Source organism: Enhydra lutris, unplaced genomic scaffold, assembly GCF_002288905.1.
Source record: "Enhydra lutris kenyoni isolate GAN:26980312 unplaced genomic scaffold, ASM228890v2 scaffoldscaffold4, whole genome shotgun sequence".
NCBI lineage: Eukaryota > Metazoa > Chordata > Mammalia > Carnivora > Mustelidae > Enhydra > Enhydra lutris.
In genome coordinates this window covers 15,871,658-15,889,946 of record NW_019154088.1, presented here as the reverse complement: position 1 = coordinate 15,889,946, position 18,289 = coordinate 15,871,658, and the positions used below count along the sequence as shown (strand labels likewise).

General features: G+C 41.5%; 1 protein-coding gene across 14 annotated transcripts in view; it reads right to left on the bottom strand.

Moving 5' to 3' along the window:
• LOC111159463 (semaphorin 6D) overlaps positions 1 to 18,289 on the bottom strand; it is a 598,866-nt gene that overhangs the window by 54,662 nt on the left and 525,915 nt on the right. For 2 of the 14 annotated variants that reach the window (XM_022522021.1, XM_022522037.1), the window contains exon 1: positions 10,851 to 10,944. The exons of the other annotated variants lie outside the window; for them this stretch is intronic. The gene's annotated coding sequence lies outside the window, so the exon portion shown is untranslated. Of the gene's footprint in view, positions 1 to 10,850; positions 10,945 to 18,289 lie in introns of those variants that run through there. 14 annotated transcript variants of the gene reach the window in all.

Genomic DNA, 18,289 nt, shown 5'->3' with positions numbered 1-18,289 from the left:
GGGATGGGGAAAGGATTTTCCTTTCCTCAATGGTTCCTGCTTTCTCCTCTGCACAGAGTTGCATGTTTACATTTAGGAAAAATACCCTGTTCTGAGTTGTTTCTGAAACTTCCACTGACAGCCTTGAAAAGGAACTCAAAAAGACACCCCATGGAACTGCGGAACTGCCGCCCGGACTCATCCGGAGAACTGTTTCCTCACCAGTTAACACTTTGTTACCAAAAGGAAGAAGGAGGGAGGAGAGGAGCGAGAGTCTTTTAAAATATAAACTCTCTTCCTGCTGTTCTTCCTATTCGAAGAAAGGGGTAGGGGGCGGAAAGAACAGCTCTGGCAACCCTGCTCTGTGATTTTTCTGTTGTTGTTAAGGCTTTTGTTGGCTGGCTGGCTGGTGTTTTCTGGTTGTGCTGGGCTCTGACATCATTGCAAGTTACTTGGCAGTCAGGGCCCTTCCCCAGCCAACTTCTGACCCAGAAAGCTGTGCCTGTTTTACTGGCATCCAGTCATCCCGTATTTTCTCCACCAAGGGAGCAGGCCCCGCTGTAGGCAGAGGGCTCTGTGCACTGAATGAAGATGCAAGGGGGGTGACCCGTGGCTCCATAAGAATTAAATTGCCACCCACCTGGAGGCAGAAAGCTTAGGAGTTGTTCTGTCTCTGCAGTAGCAGCAAAGGGGGAAAAAAATTCAGTTCTTTAGATTCCTGAATTCTTTGCTGAAATTCCATGATAGCCAACTTTACAGAGCACCACCCCTGGGAGTACAGTTTATCCTGGACTGAGTTCTTCAATCCAGGAATAAAAAAAACTTTGAGGCTGCAGAAGGATGTGCAAATAGGTCATTTCAAGCCAAGGATTAGACATGTTTTCAGTCTAAACATCAGTCTAGACCTTTGAGCCAGTCTCCATGTTTGGTTCACTGGGGAAGAGAAGTAGGGAAGTGGACAACCCACTGACACGGAAAGAGTGACACCCTGTGTCTTTTGGTCGGGATCAAGACATTACTCTTAGGGATTCATCATCTCCTTGGTTCCCAGAATCTTGATCGTCAGGAAAATGACTTTCTTTTCATTTGGATTTTAGTGGGAAGCAGTCTATAAAGCAAGTGCTCATTCTATGCACTTTGTTAGCATTTGGTCCTTTCAGTTGATTTTATACACTTTTAACCTTTCAGCTCTGTTTACTTCTCTGGTGCCATATTTCGTCCCACGTCCCACATCCCACAGTACATCCTATTAGGCTCTAGCATCCTGTGGCCGCTGGCGGCTCCCCACTGTGTCACCCTGCTTCATGTCTCCTGTCTTCATTTATGGTGTCTCTGCTTTTAGGGCTGCTCTTTCTCCATAACTTCAGGTACTTCACTTTTACCAAAAATTTTTCTAAGTGTCAGAATCTCCCTCCTCCCACTAGCCCCAGGATGGGTTTAAGCACCTCTTTTCTATGTTCTCCCAGCAAGTTTATCTAGGTAATTTCCCACAGGGAAGGGAAAAGATCTGTTTAGGATGTCTTCCCCATCGGGTGCTTCTTAACTGCAGGGATTCTTGCCTTTTGACCTGGATAGCCCCCCTGTACCTAGCACAGTACCTGGCATTTACTAGGCACTAGTAAATGGTAACGGAGCCTAGGACTTTTATGTGCTTTCATACCCTTTTATGTGCTGAACTAGTCATCTCTAGACTGTGTCCTCCTCCAGAGTAGGGATTTATTCACCTGTATCTCCTGAGCAAGCACAGTGCCCTTGAAAGGATATAGGTTGAATGAGTGAATAATGAAGGAAGAAAGGAAGGAAGATACCTGGCTCTTTCCACACTCAGAAAAAATGCTTAAAGGACTCACTGCTGTAGAGGGTTAGCAGTGATGCTTTTGGGTTATCTGTGTACATCTCACATTAGGGATAAGCAGTAACTTCATTCACGGTCCTTTGTTTGTTTGTTTCCTTTAGGAATAAAACTCAGAATGTAATTTCTATCTTTCATTCCCAATCTCGTTTCCAGAATAAAAGCTCTCTGAAAATTATGGAGAATCTATGTGTAATAGTCAGTGAAAGTTTATCAGTCATTCAAGAGTACAACTCATGAACTCCTACAGCACAAAGCATTCATGCTTAATATGGGCCAAACTCTGTTCTTAGCCTTTTACAAATATTAACTCATAACAATTCTATGAGGTAAGTACTACTGTTATCTTCATTTTCTAGAAAAGGAAACTGAAGTTTACAGGGTGCAAGGGACTTGCCTAAGGCCATCCAGGTAGTAACTAAATAGGATCTGAACCCTACCTCTCACTTAGTTGTAAGAGTGCTTAATAAATAGTGAGGTCACGGTTAATAGCAGTAGTTAATAGTGAAGGCTTTAAAACATCAGACAACCTGGATTCAAGTCCAGATCCTCCCCCTTGGGATAATTTATTCAACTACGTTGTGCTTCAGTCTTCTCACCTGTGAAACAGGGGTGATAATATTCCACATGGGTCTTATGAAGCCTGAATGTGATAATGCATGTAAAGTGTTTAGCATCTTACCTGGAACACAGCAAGCACTGAATAAATATTAGCCAATATTATTTTTTTTTAAGATTTTTATTTATTTATTTGACAGAGAGAGATCACAAGTAGACAGAGAGGCAGGCAGAGAGAGAGAGGGAAGCAGGCTCCCTGCAGAGCAGAGAGCCCGATGCGGGACTCGATCCCAGGACCCTGAGATCATGACCTGAGCCGAAGGCAGCGGCTTAACCCACGGAGCCACCCAGGCGCCCCAATATTAGCCAATATTATTATACGTGCCCTGAAGGCAGAGCAATCTTGGAAGCCTGCAGAACTGAAAGGGAAACTTAATCCAACCTCACATTAAAAGTGAGCTTTAGTGCAAAAACACATGGTATACAACAGCTTGGCAATGCCTTCCTCTATTCTTCATGCCCTCATCTGTGTCTATGTATCTGTTAATTCAGATACACACACTGCTCACTATCCAGTGGATATGAAATAACATTCTTGTATGAATTTTAATGAATAACACAGTTTAGGATCTAGAATTTCATGTTCCAAAATAAAAAGAGAAGAGGTATTGAAATTTCAAAGGTAGCTGCAGCTCCTGTGATTAATTTGGAATGCACATATAGTCTTCCTTGCATTCGCACATTATAGAAAGTGCTTTTGTGGCAAGGGATTGCTTTCAAAACTAATCTAAGCTCTCCATGACATGATAAATCATTAATAATATAGACCCAAATCTCGGCATCTGCATGGGCACAGCTGGCCTCCTTGTGTCAACAGTCTGCATATGAAAGTGACTCTGCCAAGATATTTCACTTTAATGAAAAATATTTATCACGGTAAATCTTAAACCTCAAGATTTTACTGACATAATTCATTTCTATTATTATGTACTATGATAAGATACTACCACAGCTATGCTTATGTTTGGAATGATAAAACTGTGGCTTTTTAGCCATGATTACTGTTGATTACTGTTCCTTAGCATGAACAATTTTTGCCGTACACTCTAAGTAAAGGGAGTGCACCATGCATCTACGGTAATAATAAATCAGTTACTTATCTAATTTCGCTAATGACCCCACAGGTGCCGCTGTGTGGAAGGACACTGAGTGCTCAAGCCAAATTAAATCAGACTTTTTTTTTTGGTTTTTTTTTGGTACCATCAGAAAGATGAACGGTAAGCAGCCCTTAGTACTAGCTCTTTTGAAAACAGACAAGAGATCAGGAATGCTATCACCATTTCATCAAAGATCTTTTGAAACAGCAGAAACAAAATAAACTTTTTAGAGGGAGGGTCAAACACAAGGATGATTCAATTAGTCCCAGTTTCTTACTTGTACTTATATGTACTTGGGAAAGAGTGCTTAGGGTGCAGGGATGCTAGCTTACATCCCTGCAGATATAGGGAAGCTGAGACTCTGTGTAAATTTCTCAGAGCCTTCTCTCCAAAAGTTACAGCAACCAACCCACTGACCTTGAGGAATCGGGGCTGAATAATATCTATTAAATGTTAGAATCTCTTAACAAAAATGAAAGATAATACAAATATTCAAAAGTGGTAGAGAATTAGAATATGTTTTTTGAAATGTATCCTTTTTAATTTTTTTAACAAAGATATAAAATATCTTTTTTTATAAAAGATTTTTTATTTGTTTGTGAGAGAGGGAGCATGAGCAGGGGGAGGGGCAGAGGGAGAGGGGCAAAAGACTCCCCGCTGATCCGAGAGCCCTAAGAGGGGCTTGCAGGACTCTTGAGATCATGATCTGAGCAGAAGGCAGACACTCTACTGACTGAGTCACCCAGGCACCACATTTTTTTTTTTAAATAGACCCCACTGTCTAATCACCTTCTTCTCCTTTTTCTTTGTTTCCCTCTCCTTCTGCTTATTTATTAATTAATTTATTTTTTGCCTCAGCCAATGTTAAAATTCAAATCAACCAAGGGATAAGAAACTAACTGGGTACTTATTACACCTTAGATACTGATGGCTACAATTTTGTCCACTTAATTTTCACCATAACTCTTAGAGACAGGAATCATTTAGGAATAAAGAAACTCAGGATTATTTGAGCTAACCATCTTAAGGTTTCCAGCCTTGTAGATGATGGAGGTCCAGAATCTACCATAGGTCTGTTTGGCTCTCAAGCCTAATTTGCTTTCTAAGCATGCTGTAAAAAATGTAAAAAAATGAAAAAAAATGTAAAAAACTTGCTTTACCCCATGCTATAAAAAATGAGAAGAGCACAGGATTGAAAACCAGTGTGTCTTGGATAACGCAGCAAATAAAATTATTTAAAACTCACAACTACACTGTCCAAGCTACGTTAAAAACATGTGCTTCAATTTCTAATTCTTTGATAGTTCTTGCCTGTTGCATACAAACTAGTATCAGGAATTCTGTGATAGGATTTATAGCATATTTTAAACTTCTCTACCTTATATGCATACTATTACCCATATAACTCTTCTGGACTACTTAAAAATAATAATTTTAAAGAACCTATTCAACAGCATGCAAATTTATATTAAAATCATCCCCATTGGGTAAGCTACAAATGTTTCAATTAATGGCTAAGGCCATAATGATGGTAACTTTTGCAAAAAAAAAAAAAAAATCCTAATCTCTGAATGCTATATACATTAGAGCTATATATTAGAGCTACAGACTTGAATCATTGCTAGAAACCACTAGTGCCACCTATTGGTTAAAAAAAAAGAATAGGATTCTGGGTAATTTCCATCTTTCCAAACAATGCAAGCAAAGATACATTTTTTTCTTTCCTTTCACCTTCCGTGGAGGATGTTTTCTGTTATGGACATTTGATTAATACTGAATATGTTAGAGTCATTTTTAAAAAATGACATTGGTTACGTGCAAAGGAGTGAAGGGTAATAGGTATATGGGGGACAGGAAAGAGGTGACATTCTGGAATAAAAATCAATAGCAAACACTGTTCGCATTCTGCTGTAATTAGAGAAGTTGTCTAAAATACCCAATGCCTTATTAAACTGTGATGAAGTGGCAAGGGCCAGCAGCACATGGGGAGACACATTTGGCTAACAAGTGTTTAAATCTGAGTCTGGGATATGGTGTCACTGAGTCAGCAATGACACAAACGAGGTAATAGGAGGCAATGCTGTCTCCATCAGCCCCAAGTACTGGAGTTTCATTCATGTTCTAGAAGGAGGCTCAGGAGAAACCTGCTGTTTGTCTAACCTTTCACTGGCTGCACAAAGTGGTCTCCCCAGATCTCTCCGGCCTTCAAAACCAGAACCCATCATCAGTAGACAGTCAGCAAGTAAAAACAGTCAAGGATCATAAATTTTTTACAGCAAAATTTTCTTGCTGGGATGGTCCTAGCAACCAAGTTAGAGCTAAACATTATCCATTTTACTTTACTGCAGTCGAGGTTGAGCTCCTCGATGGCTGCTAAAAGTTTGAATTGTGATATGCGCTGAAAAAAAAAATCACTTTGAATTTACATTCTTAAGGACCCCTTTAAAAGAGGAGCCTCAGAGTTTGCCATTGTCTGAATTTGTATTTCAATTATTAAGTGAAGAGAAGAAATTGTTTGGCTAGAAGCCTTTCTGGAAAACCCAGAAAAGGTCCAGCAGGAGTGTTCAGAGGCTTTTAACAGTATCGCACACCCATTAAATTAGAATCTTTCCATGTATTATATTCAATGGTTGACTTTTCAAATCATATTGCGTCTGGATCCACATGTGCATTCCGTGTGTACTCTTCTTCTAGAATTCCTGTTTAAAGTATTTGTGAGTTCTTTCACTGTATGAAAATCTTCAGAATTGTGCTCATAAAGCACCCCAATGTGTTCTGAATTTCTCGGTCCTAATTGCAGACTGAATAGATTCATTTCTCATCACAAATTTTAATTAAGAATTCCAGTTATGCAATCATTTGCTAATGAATAATACCTACTCAGTACCAAAGCATTCTATTAAATATGTTTACTCAAGAGTATGTTTTCTAAAGATACTTCCCATGGGTCAGTTCCTCATTTTTAAGTCATCGACCTTATATTTAAAATAGGAGGAAAATATTTATCTCCTATTTTATTGAGATATGTGAGAATTCAGAAGACAAGGATGGCAGCTGGGAATAAATTCATATTAAAGTCAATCAATCATGATTTCAGCTCCTCAGAAATATCAAGATGCTTAATTCTGTGACTTATCTTTGTTTAGATCATTTGGTGAGGCTATTCAATTGCTTATTCCCTGGCTAGGCTATTGTGCTTTTGAAAAAACTACCCCAGGCTACTGATTCCTTCAATATGCTCTTGGTTTCCATGTAATAAGGGAAGAATCAATTTGCTTGTTTTTGACTTATTTGCCAGCTTTTATGTCGATGAACGAAAAACATAAATAAATGAACAAATTACTCATCCCTTTTGATATCAGGTAAGTGTGCAGCCTCTAGAAGGAGTGTTATTTCTGGGAATTTCAAACAATGTTAATCCTTTCAAGTTAAACCACTTGAAACACAAAAAGGCTGAGGCAGACCACCCGTAAAAATGTTTCTCTAAGAGACCTTGAGTTCCGGGGAACAGAGGACCTTCCAAATCAAAGCAGGACATTACAAAATCCCAATCAAGGTGACAAGAAGAGATCCCCAGATAAGAATATAACTAACGTGGGCGAGGGCAGGATCATTCACTCATTCATCCTTACATACGTTCATTTCACAATTTGTTATTAATAGCATCAATCTGCTTTGTGTAAAGCACTGTGCAGAGATAAATGAGATATACCTTGCATTTAGACAGCAACTTAGAGTTTGAAAAGCAGCTTTTTCAGTCAGAGTCCTGGCAGGGAACAGATGGCGCATTCAACGTGTGTAATTTGGAGTCTTTAATAAAGGGATTATTTGTAAAGGTGTGGGTAGATTGCAGGGAAACCACAGGGAGAGTTACCCTGGGGCCTGACTACCCCTAGGACCTAAGGAGCCAGAGGAGGTAGCAACTGGCAGAACCTAGAGACATAGAGACAATGTGGGGAAGATCCCCTTGCTTAGAAGTCAATTTCTAGAGGCACAGAGTAGAGGAAGAGGACAGAGGCTGGATCTAGAGGAACAAATGGAAACCCATTATTTAATTTTATTTTTATTCTTACAGAAGAGTAGTGTTAGAAATCCTAACTTTGCAAATGAGAAAACTGAAACTAGATTTGCTTATCATACTTAGTTACATAGCAGAACCAGACCTTGAACTTGAGTCTTCTGAATCTAAATCCTGTGCTTATCAACCTATCGCCTTATTCCCTACCCTTTGGACTTCCTTATGACCCTTATCATATTGAGTTATTAACATGTTTTATCACTTAGTGGACTGAGCTTCTTGAGAGGGAGAACTAGGTCATTGTATTTGGTGTATAGAATTGCAGCAGGATAAGAATCCTGGAGACCTCAGATGGATAGAATGGAGAGAGTGTGCAACCTAGCTGGAAAGACAGATGTGTAAGGCTAACATCACACATAGCAGAATGCTGCAAATGCTAAATCCAGAGGTAGAGGGAAAGGGCTGTAAGTGGACAATAAAGGAGGAATAGGCAACAGTGTGGGTTGTTAAGACTTTATGATGTGGGGTCATATGAGCTGAGCCAAGCGCTATGAAAGACAAGGTCAAAGGTAGAGGACTATAACCAAGTTACTGTGGGCGGAGGGGACAGCAGAAGTAGGAGCAGGTGGGAGGGCATGGTGTAGTTGGGCATGCTTGACATTCCTGGAGGCAAGTAGTCCGAGATGTGGCTAGAAGGACAAGATAGGCTCACAGCATGGAATTTCTGAAGTGGCACCTGCTGGAATTAGAATGTCTTTCTCAGGGTGTTTAGAAGCCATAGATTTTTGAAGAAAAGATGATCGTAATTTAGGCTGTGCTTTTGAGAGACAGTGCTCAAGGCAAAGGGTGGAAGAGCTTGGAGAGGTTTCAGAGTAAGGATGCTAGGGTAGGGGTCAGGGCAGAAGTTGGCTTCAGTGGTATTGGAATCAGTACATACCAGAGACACAACAGCGGGCTGATGTTTGACTGTCAGTGTGGGATGTGATTTTTATTGGGGACCTAAAAACTTATTTTCAATCCAAGTTTCTATAGAGAACATAGTCTTCAAATTCATCTAGGTTTTCTTTGTATGGCCAAATTTAATAAAAGTTGAATTATTTTAAGAGATGGAGACACAGGAAGTGGAGCAGGTTTTCAGGGGGGATAACTGAGTTTGGCCTTGGGTAAGTAGACTTTAAAGTGCTGGCATGGTATCCCTAAAGGGCAAATTAGAAATTGTCATAATAATTACATTAGTGGACAGGGGACACTTTCTATTTTCCAGAGAAACAGCAACATCTAAATGAGCCAAATACATAGAATAAGGTAAGAGGCAATTCAGTTCTTATCAAATGACCTAGGTTAGCCCATATGCCCTCTTAAGTCTCACGTGCTCAGAGATGCTCGGGTGAAAAACTTTAATCTTTTGCATTCCTGGAGTGTTTGCTCCAACACAGAAAACGTACACTGGAGAATTACACAATTATTTCCATTTCTCGGCCATGTCCATGCAAACATAGTAATAGCAGACCTGGCAATTCATTGTATTTTATCAAATACCTTTTGGGCCGACTGTTCAGTGATATCTGTTCCACCTGACACTTTTATAGAAAATGCTGAGGCATACTTTTAAAACTTTTTATGAAAAAATTCAAAATCATTCTTTCAGAATGCTAAGGGAACTTTGATGTTTCTTAAGGTGTATAGATAAGTGTCCAAAAATTAATTGAGTTAAACCGTTATCACTCCATGTAAAATTAGGTATCCCTAAGATCTGATTATCAATATTTGCTACCAAAGTCTAAATGAACTCAGAGAAATAGAGTACCGTGGTTTCTTCTCTCAATTATTTTAAACAATGTGAACATTAGCCATTTGACTTGATTTGAAATGTTAACATGAAATATAGTAGAGAGTGGATCGTTTCAGAGTAAGAATCACATCTTGACAGCCCGGTGATAAAATGCTGTTAACAGTAAAGATTAGATCACTTCCAGTTCTCTCTACAAAAATTTTGGGAAAAAATAGAATATGACTTTATATTCTTCAAGCTTAGTTTTTCTATTTATTTAGAAAAAGAAACTGAGTGTGAGGCCATGAACATCATGATATTATTTAACAGTTAGAGTGAACTTCAGAGTAACTTCTATCAAGACAACTTGTAATGGTTATAGAATTTGATAAGTTTCTTCACTTATGTTATATAGGTTAAAAACATATAGTGTTCTCTCCCAGTACATAAGGGAGAGAGACAGGAGGGAAGAGGGAGTGGAGGCAGAAAAAAAGTAGAGCGACAAAATGAAAGAAAAGGAAGGTAAATGAGAAATCTAATTAAATTTAACGGCACATTTCCAAGAAAAAGATAAAATCTTTTGCAACATCTGTAGGTTCAGTTTCTGAACTGTAAGCACTTACATTGGCAGGAACTTACTCCCCCCCCCTTTTTGTTTTATTATTTGCCGTTAATGGGGGGAGAAATAAAATAGATATAAGTATTTGTTAATTTCATGCAACCCGTTTCAAATTACACAGAATCTCATAGAATGTAAGCTTAATTACATAAGCAACCTTTGTATTAAAAACATCACTTTATTACCCTCTATAAACATTTTATGAATCCGTTTAGTTTATGGTTAAATTAAGAGGAAATGAAAGGCAGGGATAAACTACAAAGGATTCTTTCCTCATCTTTTAAACTGACTTCATTAGAACCATAATTTAGGGCTAGGTATATCTGAGCAATCCAAGCATAGAGATAGGACAAATCTACACTTGTATTATTCAGTCAAATGTTGAAAAAGTGGTGTTTGGCTTTTGATGAATATTTAATATGCCAGAGAGCTCTCAAGATTCCACTTTAGCTGTGAGATCTGGAGCGGTTTTCAGCAGAGGTTGAATTGCTGATCTGGCCCCCTGAGCTCCCTCTCCACTTTTCTTCCTCTGATATTCCTTAAGTTGCAGAGAGGTAGAAAGATACTGCACCCTGCTACCTGAACAGTCTCCTATATGTACTGTATAAATGAAGAAGATTAGGAAAAGGACCCTGGACCTGAGGCAGTCCCCACTCTGGAGAAGTACCGTGGTCTTGGTTTGAGGCCACAGGACTCTGACTATCCAGCAAAGGTTTTTGATTCCCGGGTAATGGCCTTAAGCCTCGAGGGCATGACAGAAAGCCAACATTTTTCATACTGCAGCATAGAATTTGGACCCAATTTGAGCCATCTGGACCCTTCCTTGCCTCTTAATCAGCGTAAGTCAATGTGGGACAAGAAACACAGGGCTTTCACAGATGACTGGTCTTACTTACTCCTGCAATTCAGAGGGATTGCGAAAAGCACTGGTTGGGCTGGTCTGTGATTAACCAGTGATTCTCTGGTTCAAGTGGGAAATGGTGAGCTTCTGGAAAAAAAAAAAATCAGAAAAAAATAAATTCTAGAACCTCTGTGAAAGATTATTTATTAAGTCATGTATTTTGTTATTCAATTATTTTATTAGGGCAAGTACACAGGTTTTGTTTTGTTTTGTTTTTTGCTTAGCTTTGGTATCCTAACAATTCCAGGTTTCAGTTCCTCTTCTGCAATGCTGAGATAGTTAATAAGAGGTTACTGTTAAGAGTACAGTAACCAATGTTTATGAAAACATTATATAGGTTTTATAGAGTAAAACTGTAAAACCTTAAAATAAGATTAGCTATTACCAAAGTTCAGTGGCCGACCTGGTGGCCAGGTAAGAATTGCTTGGGATGCTTTGTTAAATTCTGTGTGTCACACCTGCTTCCTTCCCTTTCTTCCCCATTATGATCTGTCCCTCTAGTGTCCTTCTCTTTTCTCTCACTGAGTATCATTACTTTAGTGATCCCATGTTACACCATGTCTCGTAAGTTCTTCAGCATAATAAAAAGGTGAAAAGTAGCTGCCTTTAAGCACTGAGTGCTAGAAAGCTGTATTTGTATCTCCAGTGCTAAAAACAGTATCTGGAAAATTCATATTTATTGAATGAACAGTTTAAATGATAACGCAGAGATTACTACCAGAAAGGTGAATGTAGTTCTACTACTATACATCTTTAAAAAATTTAAAATACCCCTTAACTAACACACTGGGGGAAAAAAGAATCTAGAATAGGATAATTCTTCAACGTGATCAAAGTGCAAGCCACTCATATCAAAATCCAACAAGTTCCTAGTGGTAAAATACAAGAGTTCCTCTTAAAAAAAAAAAAAAAAGTCATAAAGGGGCACCTGGGTGGCTCAGTGGGTTAAGCCTCTGCCTTCAGCTCAGGGTCCTGGGATCGAGCCCCACATTGGGCTTTCTACTCAGCGGGTAGCCTGCTTCCCCCTCTCTCTCTGCCTCTCTGCCTACCTGTGATCTCTATCTCTGGGTCAAATAAATAAATAAAATCTTAAAAAAACCAACAAACAAAAAAACCACAATGCCACAGTAGGGCAGGGAGAAGCATCCAAGTCAACAGAACAGAGTACAGGTATAGACAAAAATTTTTATATAAAATTAAATTCATTAATATGCAAATTAAAATATAAATATGGTAGCATTTCAAGTAACAGAGAAAGGATAAATTCTTAAATAACCAAGCTGAAACAACGGTTGGTTATTTTGGCGGGGGGGTGGGGATAGAAAGCTGGACTCCTGTTTCATACTTCATTGTCTGCCAAAAAATAAACTTCTAATGGATCATATATCCAAATTTAAAAAGAGGTTATAAAAATGTATAAGTGATTATTTCCACAAACCTAAGATAGTTTCTAAATATGACAGACACAAAACCAAAAATCAGAGTAAAAGACTGATATTTTTCTTATAAAAATCTGAAAATTTATATGCAGTAAAAAATACAATAAAACTTAAGAAGACCAACTAGCAACCATCTGCAATATAAAAAACAAAAGAATTATTATTCTTTTTTAAGTAACAGCTGTTCTAAGATGTAATTCACATACTAAAAAGCTCACTCTTTTACAGTATACAATTCAGTGGTTTTTAGTATATTGACAGAATTGTGCATTCATCACCACAATCTATTTCTAGTATGTTCACATCATCCCAAAGAGAAACCCTGTACCCATTAGCAGTCACTCTTTATCCCTTCCTTTCCCTGACCCTGGTAGCCATTAATCTAAACTTTGTCTCCGTAGATCTGCCTATTCTGGACATTTCATACATGTGGAATCATACAATATGCAGCCTTTTGTGTCTGTCCTTAGCACAAAGTGTTCAAGACTCATCCATGTTCCATCATGCATTGGTACTTTGATCTTATTATGGCTGAATCATATGCTTTTGTATGGATATACCACATTTTCTTTATCGCTCATCAGCTGATGGACGTTTGGGTTGTTTCTATTTTTTTGGCTATTGTGAATAATATTGCTATGGAAATTTATATACAAGATTTTGCATGGATACATGTTTTCATTTCTTTTGGGCATATACCTAGGAGTGGACTTGCTATGATAACCCTGTCTTTAATTTATTGAAAAATTACCAAACTGTTTCACACATTGGCTGCATAATTTTATATTTCTATTAGCAGTGTATTAAGGTCAATGTCTTTATGTCCTCATCAACACTTGTTACTGTCTGTCTTTTTGATTATAGTCATCTTAGTATGTATAAAGTAACATCTCACTGTGGTATCATTGTGCATCTTTCTATTGACTAAAGGTGCGGAACATCTTTTCATGAGCTTACTGGCCATTTGGGTATTTTCTGAGAAATGTCTACTTAAATTCTTCACTTATTTAAAAAATTGGGTTATTTACCTTTTTTTTTTTTTTACTTTTTTTTAAATTTTATTTTTTATAAACATATATTTTTATCCCCAGGGGTACAGGTCTGGGAATCGCCAGGTTTACACACTTCACAGCACTCACCATAGCATATACCCTCCCCAATGTCCATAACACCCCCCCCAACCCCCCTCCCCCCATCAACCCTCAGTTTGTTTTGTGAGATTAAGAGTCACTTATGGTTGAAGGAAGGAAGGAAGGAAGGAAGGAAGGAAGGAAGGAAGGAAGGAAGGAAGAAAAGGGCAGAATGACCACAAATCTAATAAAACTTGAGTTAACCAGCTGTTTTGTGATGGAAAAGTCATAATATTCCTGGCATACTGTCCTACATCACAGAAATGTTCCTCAAAAAAGGTCATCCATGTAATATCTCTAGTATATGTGAAGAGAGGTACCAATATTCTATAGGATCCAGTAAGACATAGTAACTGGTTTTTAATCTAACTAAATGACCCAGGGGAAGAAAATGGTTTGCTAAACAACACATTTTGGAAATCTCAGGGTTATTTACTTAACTGTCTTTCTGAGAGCACATTCTAGGGACCTAAACAGAGCACAGACAGTAACTACAAAAAACAAAAATCGGCTATGGCTGGGCTTTAGTTTATTTACCTTAAGATGTTTTAAGTTCATGATAATATAGGCCCAAATTTCAGGGCTTACTTGACAATTTCTATTTACCTAAGCCGGGTAAATGTTTGTGTAGTATTTGCCAGCCTGACAGAAAATGCCTGTCACTCACTACATTAAACAGGACTACACACAACTTGATTTCCTGAGTTAGATAGCTAAAAAAGCAATAGGATTTTTTAACAACTTGAATAAACCAGCATCAAAACCTACTGTTTATTGAACCGAAAGGATAGTAAAATGCTCATCTTGAGCTGTCTGAGATTTTTCTCAGTTCTACAGGGATGAAACCTGGAAAAATTTATCCAAACAAGAATTTTTCCTCTGCTGAGGGGCAGAGACCAAGACGAGATTGGAAGAATGTTAAACCTTTCCCTAGGACTTTAGCCTTGAAATAAACAAAAGAATCCACTTTATTGCTCCAAACATCAAGCAGAGGGAAGAACAATCCTGCAAAAGCAACTAGACTTTTTACTGCAGACTTAAAATTCTCAGTAGCCAGAAGTTCTTGGGAAAATTACCGTAGACATTTCTTTTCCCAAGTCACTGGAAACACTACCGTTATTTTTGAGAGAAAGCAGCCGCCCATAGTGGTGGACATAAGGTCCAATTACTATTTACAAAGTCCATATATCTGTAATAACGATCTGCTGTCCCTCCTGTGTGAAAGTCGCCCAGCTGAGACTGGCGAGGGGTTGCGCTGCTGGAACTTGGGTCGCTGACTGGTCAGCTCAGAACAGGCAGTACTACCCTGAGTTCCTCTAATGCTGTAATTAATACTGCTACTTCATTCCCCTCTAGCTTCCATGACATTTAGCTCTTCACAAGTTCAGGATTTAAACAATCTCTCGACATTGGTGGTCCCGAGAGTCGATTTAGCAGAAATTTTTAAAACCCAGTTCTTATCCATACCAAGTCTTTTATGACCTTTTATTTCAATCCAAGACTTAAACACGACAGAGGAAGCTTTAAGCCTTCCCAAATTACCCAAGGTGGCTGCTCTATCAGTTTCTGCAGACCAGGAACAGACATCAACGCTGTCAAGACGGGAAATAAAAGTTTCCCTACCTTCCTCCTCACCATCCCCCTGCCAGCGGCTGCCGATGCGAGCGGCGGCTCCCTCCCGGCTCCAAGACGCCTCTCGCCGCCGGAGAAGGGGCTCAGTGCAAAATTGACTCTTCCTTATTTGTTTCCATCCATAATTGATGGGTAGATGAGAACGTAACACATCTCTGCGCTGGGCTCTTGCCGCCTGGCGGAGACCCTCTCCAAAACGCTTCCGTAAATCATTTCCAGCGGTAGAACAAAGCACGGAAAGTTGCGGGGGAGAGTGGCCAACAGGAGAAACCGGGGCGCCGGGTGGGCGGTGGGGGTGGGCGGTGGGCAACTCCAGGCTCCAGATCCCGCCAGCGGCGCGCTCGGCCAGCAGGGGGAGAAGGAGGGTGGGAAGTGGCTGCCCTCCCGGCTGGAGCCTGGTTTGGGGGGTGGAGGTGGCCGGGTACCCCGAACCCCCGCCCCCAGGAGCTGCCGGAGGCTGTCCGATCCCGGGGCGCACTGACAGGTAGCGGGCGTCCGCGGTGAGCTGCTAGGTCTCGGCGGCGGCTCTGCGCCCCTTCTTCCAGCGCGGGCGAATGCCTGCGGGTCCACTCCTAGCCTTGCGGGCGCTGCGCGACCCCGACGGTCCCAGCGTCGGCTCCGGGGCGGGCGGGCGGAAGGGGGCGGCCGAGCCCGCGGCCGGCTGTGTCGGCCTTGGCTCAGCTTCTTGCGCTGGCTGGAGACGCCGTGACCGAGCAGCCAAGCAGCCCGGGTTCCCACTGATAATGCGCGGGGAGAGCGCGGAGCCGACTCTGCCTGGCAAGAAACTTTTACTTGCCCCCTCCTTCTGCTTTTTTTTCGAGGGGGGGGGCGTGCACAGTGGAGGGGGCCTCCAACTCCACGTGCCCCTCCCCCTAAACCTCCAGCAGTGTCAGTTTTGATGGGTCTGCCAAACCTCTCCGGCCCGCTACGCGTCCCTTGCACGGCAGGCGGACAGGGCTGCTTGGAAGAGAAATCAACTCTCCAGTGACAACACACATGCACGCACATACACACACGCGCGCGCGCGCACAGGCACACGCACAACACAGGCTGCGATTCCGGCTCTGAGGATCTGAGTCCGATCCCCACCAGGCGCCCAGAGCATTAGCAGATTATAAGACGGTCTTACCTCATTGGGGGTGGGGAGTGGGGGTCGGCTGGTTAAAAAAAAAAAAAGAAAGAAAGAAAGAAAGAGAAAAAGCTCAATACGCGCAGGGAAAAAAGAAAATAAAGAAAAAAATCCGTCTTTCTCCTTAGGTCTTGGCTTCCTCGATATAATCCTGAAACTCGCCACCACCAGTCCTTGCAGCAGCGACAGCAGCAGCAGCGGGACGGAGCGGGAGCAAAACAAATCGAGGCAAGGCAAATGGTGTAATTCGATCCATCTCCAAGTCAATCCATCAGGCGAGCCGGAGCTGGTTCCCTCCCCGCACCAAGCAGCTCGCGACGCGGGGCCCACCCCCGGTCACGGACGGCAGGAGGCGCGGGCGGCCCGGAGCGCTCACCCTCGGCCGAGTGCCGTGGCCAGCGCCGCCTGGAGGCCCCCAGCCCGGCGCCGCGGCCCCGGTGACCCTTCCGTGGCCCTCGCGTCCCTCCTCCCTGGCGCTCTGCTGCGCACCCTCCCTCTCCCCACCTATGAAGGGCTGCTCCTTCCAGCAACTCCCAGAGCCTCAGTCATCCAGCTCGCCGTGGCTGCTGCAGCCTGCGAAGCAGCCTTTTCGCTTTCCTCCCTCTTTCCCTCTTTTTCTCCTTCCCGCACTTTTTTCAGAGCTTTCCTCCAGACATCCAGAGGACAAATCATTGCAGCCCAGAGGAGCTGCAGGCGCAGTTGCTCTGTAAAGTTCGGCCTTGGTTTCCTAATCTAAGATTTATTTTTTAAGTACATCCTTACAAAATCGCCCCCACATTACCTTTCTCGTCCCCCAACCCCCTACAATTTCTCTTTATAACCACTAAGCAAAACAGCTGGGAAGAAGCAATCAAACATTGCTTTATCTTTATAAAATACAGAAATTGCCTACTAAAAATCCCATTTCTACTTTGAATGAAAGCCATTCAGTACAGTATAATTTTGCAGGCTAATGAGCCGGTTTTACAGGCAAGTGTTTCGTGTAATATGTTGTGGGAGAAATGAAAATGTCCTTGAAGTGACATCATTTAAAATTGACTGTCACAAATGAAAGGGAAAAAAGGCCATATATTCCAAAACAAGAGGATTTTAATCCAAACTTCATTTCCAAGAATGGGGGCTGTGTTTTATTAATTTCCAGTTGAATTATGAATCACTGAGGGCTCTGAATGGCTGGAATGAACCATGATATCCCAAGAAGAAGAAGGAGAAGGAGGGGAAGGGGAAGGCCAAGGAGAAGGAGGAGGAGGAGGAGGAGGAGGAGGAGGAGGAGGAGGAAGAGAACAACAACAACAACAACAACAGAGCTTTTTCACCAAACTTTCAGTATTCATTTGAGTATAGTTAATTACTCCGAAAGAGAGAAGAAGGGGATGGGGAAAGGATTTTCCTTTCCTCAATGGTTCCTGCTTTCTCCTCTGCACAGAGTTGCATGTTTACATTTAGGAAAAATACCCTGTTCTGAGTTGTTTCTGAAACTTCCACTGACAGCCTTGAAAAGGAACTCAAAAAGACACCCCATGGAACTGCGGAACTGCCGCCCGGACTCATCCGGAGAACTGTTTCCTCACCAGTTAACACTTTGTTACCAAAAGGAAGAAGGAGGGAGGAGAGGAGCGAGAGTCTTTTAAAATATAAACTCTCTTCCTGCTGTTCTTCCTATTCGAAGAAAGGGGTAGGGGGCGGAAAGAACAGCTCTGGCAACCCTGCTCTGTGATTTTTCTGTTGTTGTTAAGGCTTTTGTTGGCTGGCTGGCTGGTGTTTTCTGGTTGTGCTGGGCTCTGACATCATTGCAAGTTACTTGGCAGTCAGGGCCCTTCCCCAGCCAACTTCTGACCCAGAAAGCTGTGCCTGTTTTACTGGCATCCAGTCATCCCGTATTTTCTCCACCAAGGGAGCAGGCCCCGCTGTAGGCAGAGGGCTCTGTGCACTGAATGAAGATGCAAGGGGGGTGACCCGTGGCTCCATAAGAATTAAATTGCCACCCACCTGGAGGCAGAAAGCTTAGGAGTTGTTCTGTCTCTGCAGTAGCAGCAAAGGGGGAAAAAAATTCAGTTCTTTAGATTCCTGAATTCTTTGCTGAAATTCCATGATAGCCAACTTT